Below are 7535 nucleotides of genomic sequence, written 5' to 3'. Positions count from 1 at the left end.
CAAACCCTCTGAGTGCTGATGACTCCCAGTGAGCTTGGGCCATTTTGCCTTCAAAAGGCAGAACTGGCTGTCTGACCTGCATCATGTTACACAATGAGGTCAGTCCCATCATGCCAGTATAACTGCATGAATTTCAGGGGTTGCGCAGTTTAACCTGGTTTTCAATTTTCTCTACATACAAATCTTGAAATTCTAGTTACTAACCCAGTTCTACAGAGGTACCTTTGTTGGACGGAAGATAGTGTATGGCCTAGTAAGATCTCCATCAGTTTAGAGATTGCCATAATTCAATCTTCAGCACAGTTAAGAAGGGGACTTTATTCTATTTTCAGTATTTTAATTCACTTCTGGCACCCTCTGTGTTGGTGATTATCTGAAGAGGAAAAAATATATTGTCACCAGCTTCAACCTCCAGCCACTGAGCTACCCCTACTTTTAGCAGGTGCAAATGGGTCAAACTTGGAAGCCTGTAATTCAAATGGGTTTAAAACATGACCTAGAAGTATTAATTTTTCCACAGGGTAACAACCCGTCCTCATCTCAGAGATACGGATTTTACTTACAGAAACAAGAAAGAGTAATAAATAAAAATATTTTAGAGAAACAGTTCTGACCAGCCCTGGGGGACAGTTTACATCACTGTGGTTACTAATTCTTTGCAGTTATCTGAATGACCCTAAAATGCAGAAATCAGCAATAAACGAATTGCAGAACCAAAGGAAAACCACATGCCTGTGAGACCATAGACAGAACTTGTGGTTGTGTCGCTCATTACCAACTATTACCTTCTGTCTTAGTGATTCTTCTTTTAAAGGTGATGTGTAAGCTGCCTTCCAGGGACAGGGATAGGTTGATAAAGGAAGGAGCATAATTTTCCTTCCTTTGGACTCTTGTTTGGTTTGTGGGCAGCATTACTGCATTTGGGCTCAGGACTGAATGCATAAATTTCTCTTAGAAACCTTTATGCCTTTTAGGATTTCTAAGTTGCACAGAAATGTAGAAATTAGTCTTTCAAAGAATGCATCAGAAAACTTGCACTTTTCCCACTTGCATGTGTCTCATCCCCGCAGTCCTACAGCATTCCCATTTGTTGCTCTGGAACAGTCTTCTGTTTTTTGCAATCTTCACTGTTTCCCAGGCAAAGGTCTCTTCCATGTGTTCATTCAATCCAGCTAACACCAGTTCCAGCAGCTTTCAGAGGCAGCAGAGGTACAGTTCAGAGTAGCTGGATCTGAAATATTTGCCAGGAGTATTCTTCAGGTGCTGTGGTCCATATCCTGACAAATCAGTGTTGGATTAATTCCACGTACTTGCATAGCAAACTGTTTATCCAGAAAAATTACTCTCTCTATAAATTGCCATGGGTACATTTAAGCATTGTGCCTGCTCTTCTGATTAACTGCTCTTGTCTCTCCATTTTGGACTGCACTGTGCTTGGTTTAATTCTTTCATCTCCTTTTTCCACTGAAAATTAGAGCACTTTGTGCTATTTTTCTTCGGTACACCAGCTGTAAGCTTTGGCCCAGGGCACTGTTGCTGACAGGAACTGACACTCGGAGGGGCTGTCTAACCCCACTGAACTGAAGATACCACAATATTCCAGCTGAAGCAGAAGGAATTTCAGTAATGTAAGAAACAGCACTGCACGTATGAAAGCACAACCTGGTTAGCTACTGAATCCCTTTGGGACTCTTCAGAATAAACGTGCTGCTCTTTACAGCTGTTCTTGCTGAAGCAGCCCAAAAGGATGCTGAAGGTATGAGTAACAGCTAACAGGGGCTGAGAGGCCTGGATGAGCTCTCTTAGGGCTTATGAATACACCAAGAACATTTAGTTGTATTTTTAGTTAATATCTTTGACTTCAGAGTATGAATCCCCATTAGATTTCCTTGAGAAAGAAATGGGTTCTCTCAGGCAGCATAAAGCTTTTTCAGTTTAGTTAAGGAAGCTCCATCCAGCTCCTGACTGTTGTTTCAAGAGGGTCCACTTGAATATATCAGTCATTCACATGCTCCTTCAGCTGCTGGTCCTTAAAACACTCCACGTAGCAGCCGCATCAAGGCTTCTCAGCATCATAAAGTATTGCAGAAATTTTGGGCTTTTCACAGGAAGGTTTATTAGGACAGAGTGAAGATTCTGATCTTCAGATGCCAGTGTTTATATGCCAGTGCTCTGGTTCAGATTGTTCTGACCCAGATTTTTTTATCTCATCTAAATACAGAGCACAGCGAAAAGCCCAGTTCTTCCAGCAATGGCCACACTTCCTACCAGGAAGGTATAGCTTGTACAGAGATTTTAAAACTCTGATGTTTGAGACAGGTCTGATATCAACTTTGGTACTCTGCTGCACCTGCAGATATAATTACTTTGCCTCAAAATTTGTTGTAAATCCAAGGCATACATCTAGAAATTTACATTATCAAAATACTGTTCCCTATGCTGCTACCTCTTTTTCAGTGAGGTCTTTAGAGGAAGAACACCTCAACAGTGAACCAGGAGTTACAGAGGCTGAAGGAGCTTCCAGCCTTGCAAAGTAACCTGAACAACCTTTCAGGCTATGCGATGAAGATGAGTAACGAGTGGTGTCCCTCAGGGATCGGTGTTGGGACCGGTCTTGTTCAACATCACTGTGTCAGTGACATGGACAGTGGGATTGAGTGCGCCCTCAGCAAGTTTGCCGATGACACCAAGCTGTGTGGTCCGGTTGATATGCTGGAGGGAAGGGATGCCATCCAGAGGGACCTTGACATGCTTGTAAGGTGGGCTGATGCCAACCTTATGAAGTTCAACCAGGACAAGTGCAAGGTCCTACACGTGGGTCAGAGCAACCCCAGGCACAGCTACAGACTGGGCAAAGAAGAAATTCAGAGCAGCTCCGCAGAGAAGGACTTGAGGGTACTGATCAATGAGAAACTTAACATGAGCCGGCTGCAGTGTGCGCTCACAGCCCAGAAAGCCAACCGTATCCTGGGCTGCATCAAAAGGAGCGTGACCAGCAGGTGAAAGGAGGTGATTCTGCCCCTCTACTCTGCTCTCGTGAGGCCTCACTTGGTTATTGTGTGCAGTTCTGGTGTCCTCAACATAAAAAGGACATGGAACTGCTGGAACAAGTCCAGAGGAGGGCCACGAGGATGATCAGGTGACTGGAGCACCTCCCGTATGAAGACAGGCTCAGAAAGTTGGGGCTCTTCAGCCTGGAGAAGAGAAGGCTGCGTGGAGACCTCATAGCAGCCTTCCAGTATCTGAAGAGGGGACTGTAGTGATAGGACAAGGGGTAATGGGTTCAAACTTAAACAGGGTAAGTTTAGATTGGATATAAGGAAGAAGTTCTTTGCTGTGAGGGTGGTGAGGCACTGGAATGGGTTGCCCAGGGAAGCTGTGAATGCTCCATCCCTGGGAGTATTCAAGGCTAGGTTGGACAGAGCCTTGTGTGGGATGGTTTAGTGCGAGGTGTCCCTGCCCATGGCAGAGGGGTTGGAACTAGATGATCTTAAGGTCCTTTCCAATCCTAACTATTCTATGATTCTATGATACTTATGGGTTTAGCCTGTTGGTTCATTGATTGTAACAGAACAAACTCAAATGTAAGTGGTTTTGATTTTTGTAAAGGGAATATAGCTACAGCCCAGCAAAGTATAAGTCTTTAACTGACTTCAGTAAGACTACTCAATTGCTTGAAGATCACTATGGGATTTCCTAACTGCAGACCTTAAAGCACATGGTTTGAGCTTGCTCTGCTGTTAGAGCAGCTCAGTGGACTTTTTTTGGTCCCTGCCAAAATGTCTTGTATCTAACTGGAAACATTTTGTGCAGTTGCAGGTCTGCCTTACTCCACAGCAGTTGTGCTTATCTCCACCAAATTGTGTGTGTCTGCAATTTTGTCTCTTTTATCCTGCATGTACAAATACAAACCAAGATGAAACCAGTAAAGTAATTTTCATGTATGGTCTAATTCAGTTTCCATAGAGGCACTAATGCTCTTTCCTCCCTCACACCATATGAGTTCCTAATGAGACATTAATGAGACATTAATTGCTTATGTAAATTTAGACTAGTAGACAATGAGAGTTGTTGTACCAAGAGTTTAAGGGCCATATAACTACTCTGAATGTTCACATAATTTCCATTAACATTAATTGGAGTTGAGTGCAGATCAGAGCCTGGTATCTTTAAAAGTTAAAAAATAAACCATTGAATACTAATAGGCCAACTTGTACCATGTATCTTTCTTATAAGCACTTTGTTTTTTATAGTGGTTGCTAGCAAGTCATCTACTGTTAAAATGCTGCAGATGGCATTGGAAGTAATACAAAATACAAAATAATTCTTTTCACTTTATCTTAGGAATATAAGATTTTATCCCACATGTTTATAATTAAAACACAGGGGCCATATATTTTAACCCCTTGGAAACTTATGTGGAATGTTTTAAACTTTGCTGGAAAAGTGGGTACAAGAAAAGGTACCACGATTGCATTTCTAAAAGTAACTCATGGGGATATTGAAAGGAATTAATTCAGTGACTCTAGTCAGGGTCTGCTGATGAGGAACTGTGAGAACACTGACTAAAACTCTTTGACCAACCAGCTATTTGACACATATGCTGGTAGCTCCAAGGCTATCTCAGTTGTCTGCCTTAATAACATCTCTGCTCTCATTTCCATCTCTCCCTTCTCTTTCTGCTTCCAGGTCATTTTATTCAACACATTTCTGGCAGCCCACTTTTCATGCACCTCAGTGTATCCTTGTCCATAACAGCAATAATACCTTTGCTTGGAGCTTGATTTTACCGTGACAGAGTGATAGACAATCCAAGTTCATTTCCTGCTGAGAAGCCTCATTTGGCCTGTTTAATGCCAGATCTTTTTAGGGTGAGCACTGGGAGTACTTTGCCCTGCTTCACTGAGTACTAACTCAGTGTATATATCCCCGTCTTGTGGAAATGCTAGGGTCGATGAATTCAGCAAGCAAGGCACAAGCTCTCACGTATTTATGAATGCTCATGTGCTATTGTAAGCCTCTGGCCACCTGGGAGATTTCGCAGTTGTCACAGGTTCATTATAATGGTAGAAATCCAAAGCTGGGGTTATGACAGCATGCTACTCCCCTGCTGCTCGTTATCAGCATGCAGTGACTGGCACCTCATGCTCACTCACCTGCAGACAGAGCCCTTGCAAGCCTCGCCAGTCAGCATTGCCTGTTACAGCCAGACCATTCCACTTGAAGCTGCTTCATTTGATTGCCAGCCTCTAGTTAGGCTCTGTAACGCTGTAATTCCAGAAAACTTGTCACTGGGAGCCCGAGATGTTAATGAGGCCAATTCGAATGACCTCAACACTAGGGGAGTTAAATAGAAGGTTTAGCAAACATGTAAGATAATAAACTGCAATTGCCTGCAAATAATAATAATAAAAATGTCTAAAATAATGTTATGTATCAGTTAAATTACTTGAGCAGGTTAAATCCTGAATGAAGGACAGTTCTTGGCAGCACAATCAAAGCACCTCACCTGTAGTGGTGCTTTCATTTAGAACAGCAAAATACTGGATTTGCCTTGTTTCAGTGGAGTTGAGAGTTCTCAGAGCAAGAAGATATGGCCATTAACTGTTATTTTCTTAATAATAGCACCCCATTGTTAAGCAAAATGCTTACTCCAGTTGCATTCAAAGCATTAGAAATCCAAAGTTAAGGCAGCATAAAATGGGTTCCTATTGCATTCAGATGGTAATGTACGGCAATTCTTTTTGCAATCCTAGCATGTACTTAGTATGTTAAATGAGGTGAAATAGAAAAGAAGGGGGGGGGGGAGATATCTGAGGAAATAACAGTACCTTCCATGGTACCCTTTGGGTAGTATCAAACAAAGGAAGGGTGAGAAGCTGTGATATGATGTATGAGCTTTTTTTCTGTGGCATTAAGGCAAAGAAGAGTACTTTATGAACAAATATACCTATAATATTAATAATACTACTGATAATTTTAGAGATTTTTTCAGTATAGAACATTCTGTGAACAGTAACCAATGAGGCCATAAAGGACTGCTGTGCAGTGGGGAAGACTTCCTCTGAGACCTTCAGGCAGTCTACAGGGCTTTTTTTATCTCTCTCCTCCCGCAATAGAAATTAATGGGAAAGCAGCAACGATCTGTTTACCTGACCTGTATTTGATAGCCCCAAAATATGTTCAATCTCCAAAACACAGGCCACTTTCAGGTTATGTGTTTTCTTAGTTTCAGGTGAGGAAAGCTGGCGGAACAAGGAAATGTTCGTATTTCCAAGCACAATAAAGCAATCCTTTCTCTTGGTAAACAGCTGAGACATCTTTCTTACCTAATGTAGTTGCACAGAATGATGGGAGAAAAGTAAATTTAGGGAGGCGGGGGGAAACCAGTGTTAGCATTCACCCAAAGGAGAGCATTACGGCAACTTCGGTAACAATAAAACAGCCCTACAAGGTGCCAGCTCCAGAGGAGCTGCATTATAGAGTTCTATGAAAAGGAAAAGAAAAATGAGGAAGTTGTCCTGGATCTATGAAAACTCATTTATCAGGGAGAGGATTAAGCCAAACAGGTCACAAACATTATGCAAGTCCTTAGAACATGCTGCAACCACCAACAGTAAGTCATTTCAAAGACTTCATCTAGTCCTAGGGTTACTTGATGCCACACAAGCCGGATGCCTCCCTGCTGTTTAATCACTGAAGTTTTACATCAGAAATGACAACTCAAAGCAGGGAGGAGATAAGAAATGAGATTCATTTAAAAGAAGAGGATTGCAGTGTTTTAACTTTCCTTCTTGCTCTGATGATGTGGATCACTGTGGTGGAAACACAGCCACAAAGGAATTGCGTGCGAGTTTCTTCCTTTCTTCTTCTAATACCTAATCCCAAAGAGTCCCTCCCATGCTCCCAAAAATTTGTCATGCCTTTGTAATGTGGGTTTCCTTGATATAGGCCACCATTTGCAGGCTCTATAGGGGCACTTTGTTTTTTTCTTAGTCAGTGCTTAGTCTACTCTTCCCTTTTCCAGATTTAAACCTTGAGGAAATAGTCCCACATACACAGGCTTTTCCTAATCTAGTGAGACTTAGAGGGCTCTGTGCTGACATCTTACGTGTTTTACCCGCCTCTTCCTATCTCCTAAAAGCATTTTATCCTGACATAAGGTTTCACTAGGATAGTCCCCTTTAAGTTCCCATGTTTTTAATATTTTAAGAATGAAAGGAAAGAAAATTTCTATTTTTAATAGATTAAGTTAAAACATGGCTAAAATGTGATCAATATTGAGAACAGTTTTTAAAACATTGAAGATAAATGGAAAGAGAATAAGATCAAGAGATCCAGAAAGGAGAGAAGGCACAACTGCAATGTAATTTAATTGGTCTTCTGCTCTTCATCCAGAAATGCACAAATCCACACCCTACTTCCAAAGAAACAAGTTTCATTCATACACAATCATTTTCCACTTTTTTCATTCCATGCTCTGCTTTTTCCCCTTTTTTTCTCTTCATATCTGCATGAGGCAATGCAGCATATGA

This window comes from Lathamus discolor, chromosome 6, assembly GCF_037157495.1.
Source record: "Lathamus discolor isolate bLatDis1 chromosome 6, bLatDis1.hap1, whole genome shotgun sequence".
Classification (NCBI taxonomy): Eukaryota; Metazoa; Chordata; class Aves; order Psittaciformes; family Psittacidae; genus Lathamus; species Lathamus discolor.
This window is presented reverse-complemented; position numbering follows the sequence as displayed.